Source organism: Oncorhynchus keta, chromosome 35 (genome assembly GCF_023373465.1).
Source record: "Oncorhynchus keta strain PuntledgeMale-10-30-2019 chromosome 35, Oket_V2, whole genome shotgun sequence".
NCBI classification, from domain to species: domain Eukaryota; kingdom Metazoa; phylum Chordata; class Actinopteri; order Salmoniformes; family Salmonidae; genus Oncorhynchus; species Oncorhynchus keta.
The window spans coordinates 41,419,898-41,435,200 of record NC_068455.1 but is presented as its reverse complement, the minus strand read 5'-3'; positions in this window follow the sequence as shown (position 1 = coordinate 41,435,200).

Sequence of the window (15,303 nt, the reverse complement as noted above, 5' to 3'; positions counted from 1 at the left end):
ACAGTCAATAATACAGTAGAAACAAGTCTATATACAATGTGAGCAAATGAGGAGAGATAAGGGCAAAGGCAAAAAAAGGCCATGGTGGCAAAGTAAATACAATATAGCAAGTAAAACACTGGAATGGTAGATTTGCAGTGGAAGAATGTGCAAAGTAGAAATACAAATAATGGGGTGCAAAGGAGCTAAATAAATCAATTAAATAAATAAATACAGTAGGGAAAGAGGTAGTTGTTTGGGCTAAATTAAGAGTGGGCTATGTACAGGTGCAGTAATCTGTGAGCTGCTCTGACAGCTGGTGCTTAAAGCTAGTGAGGGAGATTCCAGTTTCCAGTTTCAGAGATGTTTGTAGTTCATTCCAGTCATTGGCAGCAGAAAACTGGAAGGAGAGGCAGCCAAAGAAAGAAAAAGAATTGGTTTTGGGGGTGACCAGAGAGATCTACCTGCTGGAGTGCGTGCTCGAGGTGGGTGATGCTATGGTGACCAGCGAGCTGGGATAAGGGGGGACTTTACCGAGCAGGGTCTTGTAGATGACATGGAGCCAGTGGGTTTGGCGACGAGTATGAAGCGAGGGCCAGCCAACGAGAGCGTATAGGTCGCAATGGTGGGTAGTATACGGGGCTTTGGTGACAAAATGGATGGCACTGTGATAGACTGCATCCAATTTGTTGAGTAGGGTATTGGAGGCTATTTTGTAAATGACATCGCCCAAGTCGAAGATTGGGAGGATGGTCAGTTTTACAAGGGTATGTTTGGCAGCATGAGAGAAGGATGCTTTATTGTGAAATAGGAAGCCAATTCTAGATCTAACTTTGGATTGGAGATGTTTGATGTGAGTCTGGAAGGAGAGTTTACAGTCTAACCAGACACCTAGATAGTTGTAGTTGTCCACGTATTCTAAGTCAGAGCCGTCCAGAGTAGTGATGTTGGACAGGCGGGCAGGTGCAGGCAGCGATCGGTTGAAGAGCATGCATTTTGCTTTAATTGTATTTAAGAGCAATTGGAGGCCACGAAAGGAGAGTTTGGCATTGAATGGCATTGATGCTTGCCTGGAGGGTTGTTAACACAGTGTCCAAGAAGGGCAAGAAGTATACAGAATGGTGTCGTTTGCGTAGAGGTGGATCAGAGACTCACCAGCAGCAAGAGCGACATCATTGATGTATACAGAGAAGGAGTCGGTCCAAGAATTGAACCCCGTGGCACCCCCTTAGAGACTGCCAGAGGTCCGGACAGCAGACCCTCCGATTTCACACACTGAACTCTATCAGAGAAGTAGTTGGTGAACCAGGCGAGGCAATCATTTGAGAAACCAAGGCTGTCGAGTGTGCCGATGAGGATGTGGTGATTGACAGAGTCAAAGGCCTTGGCCAGATCATTGAATACGGCTGCACAGTAATGTTTCTTATCGATGGCAGTTAACTTCTTGCGTCGAGCCATCCCGGATCCGGTATCGTGACTACAGCCTCAAGCTCATTACCATAACGCAACGTTAACTATTCATGAAAATCGCAAATGAAATGAAATGAATCTATTTGCTCTCAAACTTAGCCTTTTGTTAACAACACTGTCATCTCAGATTTTCAAAATATGCTTTTGAACCATAGCTAAACAAGCATTTGTGTAACAGTATTGATAGCTAGCCTAGCAATTAGCGTAGCATTTAGCATTAGCATTCAGCAGGCAACATTTTCACAAAAACCAGAAAAGGATTCAAATAAAATCATTTACCTTTGAAGAACTTCAGATGTTTTCAATGAGGAGACTCTCAGTTAGATAGCAAATGTTCCGTTTTTACAAAAAATATTATTTGTGTTGACAAATCGGTCCGTTTTCTGCGTCACGTTTAGCTACGAAAAAAACCTGTATCCAGGATTGTGTAAATCTATCCACAAGCTCATTAGCATAACACAACGTTAACTATTCATGAAAATCGCAAATGAAATGAAATTAATCTATTTGCTCTCAAGCTTAGCCTTTTGTTAACAACACTGTCATCTCAGATTTTCAAAATATGCTTTTGAACCATAGCTAAACAAGCATTTGTGTAACAGTATTGATAGCCTAGCATAGGATTATGCCTGGCTTTCAGCATGGAACATTTTCACAAAAAACAGAAAAGGATTCAAATAAAATCATTTACCTTTGAATAACTTCAGATGTTTTCAATGAGGAGACTCTCAGTTAGATAGCAAATGTTCCGTTTTTACAACAAATATTATTTGTGTTGACAAATCGGTCCGTTTTCTTCATCATTCTTCATCACGTTTGGGTAAGAAAAAAAACGAAAATTAAGTCATTAAAACTTTTTTCCAAATTAACTCCATAATATCGACAGAAACATGGCAAACTGATGTTTAGAATCAATCCTCAAGGTGTTTTTCACATATCTATCGACGATAAAATCCTTCGTGGCAGTTGACTTTCTCTTCTGAAGAAATGGAACGAGCATGGACCTACATATTACGCAATAATTTCGACACAGGACACCGGGCGGGACACCGGGTAAATGTCGTCTCTTATGGTCAATCTTCCAATGATATTCCTACAAACACGTCACAATGCTGCAGACACCTTGGAGAAACGACACAAAGGGCAGGCTCATTCCTGGCGCATTGACAGCCATGTAAGGAGACATTGGAACACAGCGCCTTCAGAATCTGGGGCATTTCCAGAATGAAACTTCATCTTGGTTTCGCCTGTAGCATTAGTTCTGGGGCACTCACAGATAATATCTTTGCAGTTTTGGAAACGTCAGAGTTTTGTCTTTCCAAGGCTGTCAATTCCATGCATAGTCGAGCCTCTTTTCGTGACAAAATATCTTGTTTAAAACGGGAACGTTTTTTATCCAAAAATTAAAAGAGTGCCCCCTATCTCGAAGAGGTTAAGATATCGTTTAGGACGTTGAGCGTGGCTGAGGTGCACCCATGACCAGCTCTGAAACCAGATTGCATAACAGAGAAGGTATGGTGAGATTCGAAATGGTCGGTAATCTGTTTGTTGACTTGGCTTTCGAAGACCTTAGAAAGGCAGGGTAGGATATATATAGGTCTGTAGCAGTTTGGGTCAAGAGTGTCCCCCCCTTTGAAGAGGCGGATGACCGCAGCTGCTTTCCAATCTTTGGGAATCTCAGACGACACGAAAGAGAGGTTGAACACACTAGTAATAGGGGTGGCAACAATTTCGGCAGATAATTTTAGAAAGAAAGGGTCCAGATTGTCTAGCCAGGCTGTTTTGTAGGAGTCCAGATTTTGCAGCTCTTTCAGAACATCAGCTGATTGGATTTGGGAGAAGGAGAAATGGGGAAGGCTTGGGCGAGTTGCTGTGGGGGGTGCAGTGCTGTTGACCGGGGTAGGGGTAGCCAGGTGGAAAGCATGGCCAGCCGTAGAAAAATGCTTATTCAAATTCTCAATTATAGTGGATTTATCAGTGGTGACAGTGTTTCCTAACTTCAGTGCAGTGGGCATCTGGGAGGAGGTGTTCTTATTCTCCATTACAGTGTCCCAGAACTTTTTTGAGTTAGTGTTGCAGGAAGCAAATTTCTGCTTGAAAAAGCTAGCCTTGGCTTTTCTAACTGCCTGTGTATAATGGTTTCTAGTTTCCCTGAAAAGCTGCATATCATGGGGGCTGTTCGATGCTAATGCAGAACGCCATAGGATGTTTTTGTGTTGGTTAAGGGCAGTCAGGTCTTGGAAGAACCAAGGGCTATATCTGTTCCTGGTTCTAAATTTCTTGAATGGGGCATGCTTATTTAAGATTGTTAGGAAGGCATTTAAAAAAAATAACCAGGCACCCTCTACTGACGGGATGAGATCACTATCCTTCCAGGATACCCCGGCCAGGTCGATTAGAAAGGCCTGCTCGCTGAAGTGTTTCAGGGAGCGTTTGACAGTGATGAGTGGAGGTCATTTGACCTCTGACCCATTACGGATGCAGACAATGAGGCAGTAGTCGCTGAGATCTTGGTTGAAGACAGCAGAGGTGTATTTAGAGGGCAAGTTGGTTAGGATGATATCTATGAGGGTGCCCGTGTTTACGACTTTGTGGAGGTACCTGGTAGGTTCATTGATAATTTGTGTGAGATTGAGGGCATCAAGCTTAGATTGTAGGATGGCTGGGGTGTTAGGCATGTTCCAGTTTAGGTCGGCTAGCAGCACTAGCTCTGAAGATAGATGGGGGGCAATCAGTTCACATATGGTGTCCAGAGCACAGCTGGGGGCAGAGGGTGGTCTATAGCAGGCGGCAACAGTGAGAGACTTGTTTTTAGAGAGGTGGATTTTTAAAAGTAGAAGTTCAAATTGTTTGGGTACAGACCTGGATAGTAGGACAGAACTCTGCAGGCTATCTTTGCAGTAGATTTCAACACTGTCCCCTTTGGCAGTTCTATCTTGTCTGAAAATGTTGTAGTTTGGGATGAAAATGTCAGAATTTTTGGTGGTCTTCCTAAGCCAAGGTACAGACACAGCTAGAACATCCGGGTTGGCAGAGTGTGCTAAAGCAGTGAATAAAACAAACTTAGGGAGGAGGCTTCTAATGTTAACATGCATGAAACCAAGGCTATTACGGTTACAGAAGTCATCAAAAGAGAGCGCTTGGGGAATAGGAGTGGAGCTAGGCACTGCAGGGCCTGGATTCACCTCTACATCACCAGAGGAAAAGAGGAGGAGTAGGATAAGGGTACGGCTAAAAGCAAAGAGAATTGGTATTCTAGAACGTCTGGGAGCGATAAAATAGCTTCAAGTTATAATGTACAGACAAAGGTATGGTAGGATGTGAATAGAGTGGAGGTAAACCTAGGTATTGAGTGATGATGAGAGAGATGTTGTCTCTAGAAACATCACTGAAACCAGGAGATGTCATTGCATGTGTGGGTGGTGGAACTAATAGGTTGGATAAGGTATAGTGAGCAGGACTAGAGGCTCTACAGTGAAATAAGCCAATAAACACTAGCCAGAACAGCAATGGACAAGTCATATTGACATTAAGGAGAGGCATGCTTTGTCGAGTGATCAAAAGGGTCCAGTGAGTAGTGAGGTTGGTTGGGGTCACGGCGATTCAGACAGCTAGCCGGGCCATCGGTAGCAAGCTGTTTTTAGCCACCTTGTGCGTTTCCGTCGGTAGGATTAGTGGGGTTCCATGTGGTAGAGGGGATCAATCCAATTTGCAAAAAAAATAGATATAGTTATAGAGGCCCAAGAAAAAAGAAAAAAATTGCCCGATAGGTCTATTCAGATAGCAGCCGATAAGACAGCTAATGATTAGAGGACCGCAGATGGGCGTTTAGGTAATGTCGCGATGGAGGAGCCAGCTGGATAACTCCCTCGGGCAGATAACGTTGGTAGTCCAGTTGTGAAGGCCTGGTGGGGGTCCGGATAGGTGATTGTAGCCCAGGAGTGACTGATGGAACTCATCAGCTGGCTAGCTCCGGAATAATACATTTTTGCTCCGGAATCGACGTAAGCTGATATTCACACGGATAGCAGCTAGCTAGCTGCGAGAACCAGGTATAAAAATGGCTGGAGCCCGCAAGATGAAGGTCGTCTTCGGGGAGAACAACACTGAAAAACTGAACTTCCAGAATGGCATACCGGAAATGAAGGATGACCTACTCAAAACGATAAAGATTGCCTTTCAGTTGAACGGCAACATTAGGCTGCAATACATGGACAAACATTTTGACAATGAGTACTTCAATCTGACTACTACCTCTGAACTTCAGGATTTCGGGACAGTGAAGGTGATCCAACAACACACCATCTCACCTTTTACCAGTACCCCTGTTGAGACTGCTTCTCACTCTGCCTCACATGGCTCTAACGACTGCATTTCGATAGCATCGGATGACACGCTGATCCTATCGTTCTCCGAGTCTGTGTCATCCTGAACAGAACATTGGCCAAAGGACTTTCCGATTCCACGCTTCTCATATGACAGTGTGATCCAACTTGAGAGGGCAAATGCTGAATACCAGGTTGGGGAAAGGAATAATGAGAAGACTATCTGGGACAAAATGGCAGGAGGTGGAGAGCAAGCAACCCAGGATTGAAGGTTTTAAGATAATACTGCCTATGCTGTTCCAAGAGAAAGAGGTAGACCTATGTCTAAAATAATGGAAATGAGAGGATGTGCGAGCTGAATTGATTGGTTTTTAGTTACAGTGGGCTATTATACATTTGTCACAATGTGCAAAAGTTGAGGAAGTAGATGTTGGGGATTTAAATGGAAATTCAGGCTGGATTTGTTATTCTGATCCCAAAGCTCTGTGCTAAGTTATATGTTTCAGATCAATGCTGAGTTTCTGAGGACAAGTTCATGGCCAAGTTAGACGTGCATTCAAGTCAGCTGATCAAAGTAATCCAAGCCAAAGGAGGAATAACGTGGGACAAGACCACTGACATCATGAACATTTTGGATCAGGTACATCTAGTACATTTTTGATTGTACACACAAGACAACTATGCATGTGCTTATTCAGAGATGGAGGTAGATGGAGCGGGGAAGTAATTAGTGAAACTCATGCAAGGGAGAGAAATAGAACATGGGGGATGATGGAATGTGTGTGTGTGTGTGTGGAAAGAGTATGTGAAGGAGAATTGATAAAATTTGTCTTTGCCCAGACTGAGGACATTCACGTTAAAGAGAATGTATCCTGAAGTACCTCATCATCTACCTGGGAGAAGGCGAGAAGGACCTGATCAGGGAGTACTTGGTAAGGTTCAACATTCATTCATTCAGGTCAGCATTTCTTGTCTTGATACTAAATTCCTTTGCAGGACAGATAAAGCTGAGTGAACCGTGCCTTTCTTACATTTTAACTAATTATTCTTAGCATTTTTGTTATGTTGTCTCTTGTAGGAAAGCCAGGCTGACGAGGCTGTGAAGGACCTGGAGCAGCTCACTATGGCAGTGCTTGTCATTCGGAAGGAAGAAGAAGGACCTAAGCATCCTCCAGAGGACATTGGTGTAGTTATCAAAGGTGTGGAAGTAGTGAATGAACTGACTTCAATGGCATCTGCTTGTTCCATACTTCTATGTTTGATATATGCACTTGACTTGAGCTACCCAAAGACACTCCATTTCACTTTTGAAGTGTTTCAGAAAATACTGGTGCAGCTTGATCAACACAAGATGTCTCCCAAAGTGCAAAGTCTGTGTTGCAAACTAAGTTAGAGAAGTAAACGCAGCAAGAAAAACCATTGTGTTTATATCTTCTGATGGGTCCAAATATTTTTTATTTTGCTTTCAGGACTTTAGTACTTCAGTGCGTGTAAGGTAGCTCCTACAAACAAAAATGAACCCTTATGGACCACAACTGTTGAACATTCAGTAGAATGTAGCGCTTTGTAACTATACATGTTTAAAGGGGTTAGAGATCAGATAACTCAGGCTGGCTTTGCAGGGAATTACTACGCGGCACACGTCACAAAACAGGGAAGTGACTAATGGACTAGTCCACTAACAAGGAAAACGGGGGATATAATTGGCCACAATCTGCATTCATGAGACATACACACTCCTCTCGTATTATATAAATTATTGCTAAGCAGTTGGAGCAAGATCTTGATTGGAATGGTTGATAAGATCTCCCATGTTCCCTTCCCACTAAAACCGAGTCTCCCCCCAGTGCCTTTAGAGAACTCGGGTGGAAGCGCCTTGACTCCACCTATTCACGTGTCTATGGTAATCTTTTCTTGGAAAATAGTGTTGAATGTGTCATAGAACATATTGTTAAATGTGACCACTGGTCTCTCTTGAAGCCCCAACAAATTACAGGTTTATTGAAATTAAAATATGACGAACTGGAAATGTTTTTGTCATTGAGGAAAGTGCACTACCCAACTAATGCGGACAAATTGACTTGTGTACATTGAAGGAGTTGTCTTTCTTGAGCTTGCGCAACAGTTCAACACAATATTATTGATTGCTTGATGACTCAGTTGACTCAGTGCAAAATCTGTTTAGCAAACTACAAAAACCCACTGTAACAAACATTATTTCTCCTCTGTGCTTATTGGTCCAAATATTTTGTGTTTATTTTAGGACTTAAGGTGATTTTATTTGAACGTGTTATAGCTTTCCTCTCCTCTCTCTCCCCCCTGCTCTGCTTTCTCATCCTCTGTTCCCTGACCTATTCCCTGACCTCCTCTCACTTTCCTATCTCATCCTCATGTCCTCTCTGCCCAAAACCCTCCTATCGCCCTATTCTCTCGTACCCTCATCTCTCACCCTCCTCTGCCCTCTCCTATCCTCGACTGGGCCAATTCCAAATGGTTCCCTAAACCTACGTCTTATGCACTTGTCAAGATCTGAGAGGATTTGCTTGGTGTTTAAGCAATATGGTATAACTTCAACCTAATGAGGCAAGATTGATTAAACCGGTCAAATCATTTAAGTACAGTGCCTTCAGAAAGTATTCCATTTTTCCAAACTTTACAGCCTTATTCTAAAATGGATTAAATAAATGTTTTTCCTCACCAATCTACACACAATGCCCCATAATGACAAAGCGAAACCAGTTTCTTGTATGTTTGCGAATTTATTCAAAATGAAAAACAGAAAAACCTTATTTATATACAGTTGAAGTCGGAAGTTAACATACACTTAGGTTGGAGACACTAAAACTTGTTTTTCAACCACTCCACAAATTTCTTGTTAACAAAATATAGTTTTGGAATGTTGGTTAGGACATCTACTTTGTGCACGAAACAAGTAATTTTTCCAACAATTGTTTACAGACAGATTATTTCACTTATTATTCACTGTATCACAATTCCAGTGGGTCAGATGTTTACGTACACTAAGTTGACTGTGCCTTTAAACAGCTTGGAATATTTTTAAAAAATGATGTCATGGCTTTAGAAGCTTTTGTTAGGCTAATTGACATTATTTGAGTCAATTAGAGGTGTACCTGTGGGTGTATTTCAAGGCCTACATTCAAACTCAGTGCCTATTTGCTTGACATAATAGGAACATTTTAAAAAATCACCCAGGACCTGAGGGAAAAAATTATAGACCTCCACAAGTCTGGTTCATCATTGGGAGCAATTTCCAAACGCCTGAAACTACCACGTTCATCTGTACAAGAAATAGTACGCAAGTACAAACACCATGGGACCACGCAGCCGTCAAACCGTTCAGGAAGGAGACGCGTTCTGTCCCCTAGAGATGACCATACTTTGGTGCGAGAAGTGCAAATCAATCCCTGTCACGACTTCCGCCGAAGTCGGTCCCTCTCCTTGTTCGGGCGGCGATCGGCGGTCGACGCCACCGCCGATCCACTTTTCATTTTCCATTTGTTTTGTCATGGTCTTACACATCTGGTTTCACTTACCCAATTACTTGTTTATTATTTAACCCTCTGTTCCCAATGTTTGTTTGTGAGTGGCTCCTTCGGGGTGTGAGAGTGTGTCTGCCCTCGTCTCCTGCTTCTTATATGTGGATATATTGAAGCAAACTTTCAAGACATCAGTCAGGAAGTTCAAGCTTGGACGCAAATGGGTCTTCCAAATGGACAATGACCCCAAGCATACTTCCAAAGTTGTGGAAAAAGTGCTTAAGGACAACAAAGTCAAAGTATTGGAGTGGCCATCACAAAGCCCTGACCTCAATCCTATTGAAAATATGTGGGCAGAACTGAAAAAGTGTGTGGAAGTAAGGATGCCTACAAACCTAGTGGCCAGACTGAACCCACTCCTCAGTAAAAGGCACATGACAGCCCGCTTGGAGTTTGCCAAAAGGCACTCAGACCATGTGAAACAAGGTTCTCTGGTTTAATGAAACCAATATTGAATTATTTGGCGTGAATGCCAAGCGTTACGTCTGCAGGAAACCTGGCACCATCCCTAAGGTGAAGCAACATCATGGGGGGCAACATCATGCTGTGGGGATGTTTTTCAGCGGCAAGGACTGCGCAAAGTACAGAGAGATCCTTGATGAAAACCTGCTCCAGAGCACCCAGGACCTCAGACTGGGGCGAAGGTTCACCTTCCAACAGCACAACAACCCTAAGCTCAAAGCCAAGACAACGCAGCTTCGGGACAATAAATCAATGAATAAAATGTATTTATAAAGTGCTGTACAGTATCTGAATATCCTTTAGTGGCTCAGCTGGAGCCCGGACCTGAACCCGATGAAGCATCTCTGGAGAGACCTGAAAATAGCTGTGCAGCAATGCTCCCAATCCAACCTGACAGAGCTTGAGAGGATGTGCAGAGAAGAATGGGAGAAACCCAAGAACACATGATGCTGTAATCGCTGACAAAGGTGCTTCAACAAAGTACTTAGTAAATAGTCTGAATACTTATGTAAATGTGATATTTAATTTATTAGTATTTATTTTTGCAAAACAATTATACAAACCTGCTTTTTGCTTTCTCATTATGGGGTATTGTGTGTAGATTAATGAGAGGAAAAACTATTTAACTTGTTATGGTTGGGGGCAGTATTGAATAGCTTGGACAAATAAGGTGCCCAGAGTAAACTGTCTGCTACTGAGGCCCAGTTGCTAATATATGCATATTATTAGTATATTTGGATAGAAAACACTCTAAAGTTTCTAAAACTGTCTGAATGATGTATGTGAGTATAACAGAACTCATATGGCAGGCAAAAACCTGAGATAACATCCAACCAGGAAGTAGGAAATCTGAGGTTAGTCGTTTTTCAACTCATTGCCTATCGAATACACAGTGTCTATGGGGTCATATTGCACTTCCTAAGGCTTACCCTAGATGTCAACAGTCTTTATAACCTTGTTTGATGCTTCCAATGTGAGGTGGGGGCGAATGAGAGGGGAATGAGTCAGAGGTCTGCCAGAGAGGCATGAGCTGACCACGCGCGTTCACGTGATAGTTGGGTTCCATTGCAATTCTACAGACAAAGGAATTGTGTGCTAAAACAGTGAATAAAACAAACTTAGGGATGAGGCTTCTGATGTTAACATGTATGAAACCCAAGGCTATGTGGCACATACTGTAACTAATGAGCGATTATTTATTTATTTGCGCAACTCATAAAATAATATCTCTTGTTCATTTGAATTACATAACTTAATGCAAAGTTTGGGACATTCTTTGAATCACTTATTGTGCTTTGTGGTCACAGCATACAGCATACAGTATACTGTACGCTTAAAAGTCATCTGTGTACTGCTTTACCATTCTGGCGCCATGTATAAACACTATAACATCATAAACACTATTCCATTAAAACCTTTTACTGCAGTGGGCTAATTCAGAATCATACAGAGTGATTGTTGGTAGTCTTCAACAAATCTTCTTTGAAACAAAAATGTACCTGTACCATGTCAGATATAGATTTGAAATGTATTCCATTTTGAGTTTGCGTCCCAATATTACACTTTATATACATCACAGCAGACTGAAATATAACAAAACAGTTTGACATAGAAACACCGGATTTTCATTGTGCTTTTGCAAATATTAATACCATTCCATCCCATGAGGCCAAAGAGGGGAAATGGTCATTGACTGCAGGGAGAGGCTAGGTAAGCTTATACGTTGTGTATAATAATAGAGAAGAACATACATCCCTATACTATGACAGAGACAGACACTCTCATAGTCACTTCAGTGTCAACGAAAGATAACGATGATACTTTCAGTGAACTGCAATGTCCATAATGCATTTGGGACACTCTAATCACAGAAATACGCACATATAATCCATTATGAGGAATGGACTTAAATTAACGATTTTTCCTCCTTTCCAGCAACGAATTCCTGAGTGTCCCAAATCCTGGGAGAGAGAGAGAGGCTAAGAATACACTTTATGACAGGTGGCACCAGAAGCTTATGTGATGCATAACACATGAGAGAGAGAGGAGAGAGAGAGAGAAGCTGGGGTGTCATCAGGCAGAATGAGCAGGATTCATCAAGCACATCGGAAAACATCCAGAAACATTTCACATGACGTCTGTCTCCCACTCTCTGGGTGCTCCTACTGTAACTCATAGACATCATGGTAATTGGAGATGAGCAGACGTGTTGGACGTTTTAGACATATTCGACAACTGGGCTGTCATCCAATTAGCGCTGATCTGGTTGTTTATCAACTGCAGACATCATTTTGCTTCATTTAGAATACTGTGTATCATTATGAATTATGTGAGGATGAGGAACCTCCTGTACATACCACTATGCTGTGGAGTGTGTGTGTGATAGAATAATCAATGGCCCAACTCTACACATTGACAAAGACAGGCCCTTGACCAACAGGAAGCTATGGTCATGCCTGGTGATTCCATTCAACCCTCAGTAGTCCTCACCTGTCTCTCCTCCTACTCCAGTCTGTACCGATGATGCAGGGGAAAAACCAGGGACTGCAAAGGAAACTGCTGAGGTACTAAAAGCACTTGAGGAGAGACTGGCTTCCTCAACTTGCCTTTTGGCGAATAAAAATGCTTACATACAATGAGAGAAATACACGAGCAATCAATATTTTATGTAAAAGCCAGGGATGGGCCTCAGAAAAGCCACAGAGAGGGGAGCAGAGGGGATGGAGCCAGGAGGAGATGAAAAATAGATTGCATTAATACAGCACAGTGATTTACTACAATTATGTGATCTGTCATAGGACTGGGACTGAGCAGTGAAGAGAGGGAATTGATAAGAGAGAGAGAGGGAGGAAGAGCGCGAGGAAGGTGGGGAGAGAAAAATAAGAAAAGGGAATTCATCCTGGGCCTCTCTACCTCTTTTCCCGGTCGTGTGCAAAAGAAAGGGACTACTACTTCACTACCACCCAGCCCAGAAGGCAAGCCAAAACAATAAAATAGGGAGGCAAAATAGAGAGAGAGAGAGAGAGAGGGGAAGAGAAGAGAAGAGGGAAAGAGGAGTGACAAAAAGTGCCACCCAGTGTAAATTCTTAATTTGAAATCCAGCCAGGCAACAGGCCCCAGTCTCAGTGGTCCTATACTCCTACAGAACTACACAGTGTAGCCATCCACCATCACATTCTCCTTCTCTGCTCAATGTTCCATGACAACAAGGTGAGACGGACAGCAGAGGTTAGCCTGAACAGCTGCTTCCTGGCCTGGAAATTCCAGGCATTGAGGACCATCTGTCTATATGTTCACTGATGTATATGGGAGCCATCTATCAGGCTGCAGCTCTACATCTGCCGGACCCGTCAGGCCTGGTGCCTTCTGCAGGGCGCCCAACAATGAGAACTACTTCTTCACTTTGTGTCACACAGAATAGCTGATTTGATTAAGTCCTGGGCTCTCATTATGTTAGGTAGGGGTGTAGAATTTCAATGACAATCCATAATGCATGACCAGTTTTGTTGCCATGGCGACATAAATTCAAGGTTACTGGCTCAGACGCATAATTGGGTGTGCATTGAGCGCTGAAGAGGTGCTGTTAAAATTCTCCTCATGAAAGTGAAGCATTAATCATGCTGTCGCAGATTGCAAAGTACTCATAATCAGTTGAAATGCCTTGCAAAGAGAGAAAATGTTAAAGTTCCAATGCAGACGTTTTTATCTCATTGTCAAATAATTACTGGGTAACAGTTAAGTACCTAACTGTTTTCATGGAAGAAAAGAAATAAGCAAAAATAGGTTCTTAGCAAAGGGTTATTTTGCAAGCAAGAATTTTTCTAGGACTGTCTGGGAGTGGTCTAAGTGGGGAGGAGAAAACTGAAAATGTGCTGTTATTGGCAGAGAGGTTTGGAACGCTCTTTCTTATTGGTCTATTAACTAATTTCCACATGGTGATGTCACAATGGAAGCCCAAAACTGCATTCCACCAAAACAGGCTGACATTTCAGGCAGTCTTTTCAAACAGCTCTTACACTAACAGGGCATTATCATAATTCTAACAATTTCACAGTGTTATTCCAATCTCATAGTGTGGAAATACATATAAAACACAGGAAAATCTAATTGTTGATGCGCTGGGCCTTTAAGACAAACCAAAAGGATTCCATTAAAAGAAACCAAGCCAATACAGTGAAAGTACACTGATCTGAACATTTTGAAGGAAACATCTCAATTCTTTTCTTACATTTTTTTTGCACTTTCTTGTAAGTTGGTCTCACTTCATTTGGCCCTCATCTTGCTTTCCCGGGCAGGAATGTACCCTGATTCGGTGCAGAGCTCGAAATGATGGGAATCAATTCTCACAAGAGATCAGGACCTATATGACAAGCAGAGCCTCCAGCTCGCGCCTCATCAGACCCATTTCAACAGCAGACAAAAGGGAAAAGATTTCTGCCCCTGTGTCTCCTCTGCTTAAATCCCATTGAAAATCAGCTCATGCCTTCTCTTGTCTGCACCCACTTATTTTATTGATGCTGTTTTGAGGGCATAGACACTAGACAGAGGGATGTTATAGGAGACAAGGAGGAGTAAGGGAGGGGCGTCAATCCCTTGATAGAATATCTTCTTTCTCCCCCCCCCCTTTTTAAGAACTAACTTTTAGCATTGCTAACAAGTGTCATATGAAAAATACAAATTGCTGATTGGGGATAGGATAGAGAAGCTACTTTTGGAGTCATGGAAAAGTTTAAAGGCAGATTAGATTAGGAATAGAGAGTGCACGTGGCCTGAAGTTTTGAATGACTTGTGGATAGTTGATTTAGCATATAGGTCTATAATGGCTCTACTATATCTATAGGGGTGGTTGTGAGCTCTAATATGCTTCTTCCATTTTACTGTAACAATGTGGGCTATACCATGGACTACCCCAGTCCATTAGTATGGGGTGAGCCATAACCGTCACACAGCTAATAATCATAAATCCAATGAGATTCATAAGCCATCAAAATGGCATTTATGATCTCTGACACAGGCCCTTTTAGATATTCATGGCCTGAAGGTACAGTATATGCTGCATTGGACCAATAGTCCACTCCATTTATTCAATATTTTTTCTCTTTCTTGAAAAAAAAACATGGCAGTGAATCTTTATTTTGGACTATCTCAGCAGGTGGTGTGTGTATATGTCCATTGAATGACTTCGTACGGCTACTCATCTCTTTTACGAGAACCGTATTCTTCTGCTGGTAAAATGTGAAGAACTGACAGCAGTCAGTTCGGTCAGTTTATAGGCCTGTGGATTCAAACCACCATGCTATCAAACCAACATGCTACCCTATGGATTAGTGGTATATTTAAACTGTAAAAAAATAGATGCAGTTTACTTGAGCAACAGTCAGCAGAATTGTTAAAAGCTTTAAAAGCAATTATAGTAAATGCAACAGTTGGACAATGCATGAAGATACTCCAAACTTCTTCACTTTTTATAATCCATCAGAAATTGACTGATTTACAGCACAAAATACATT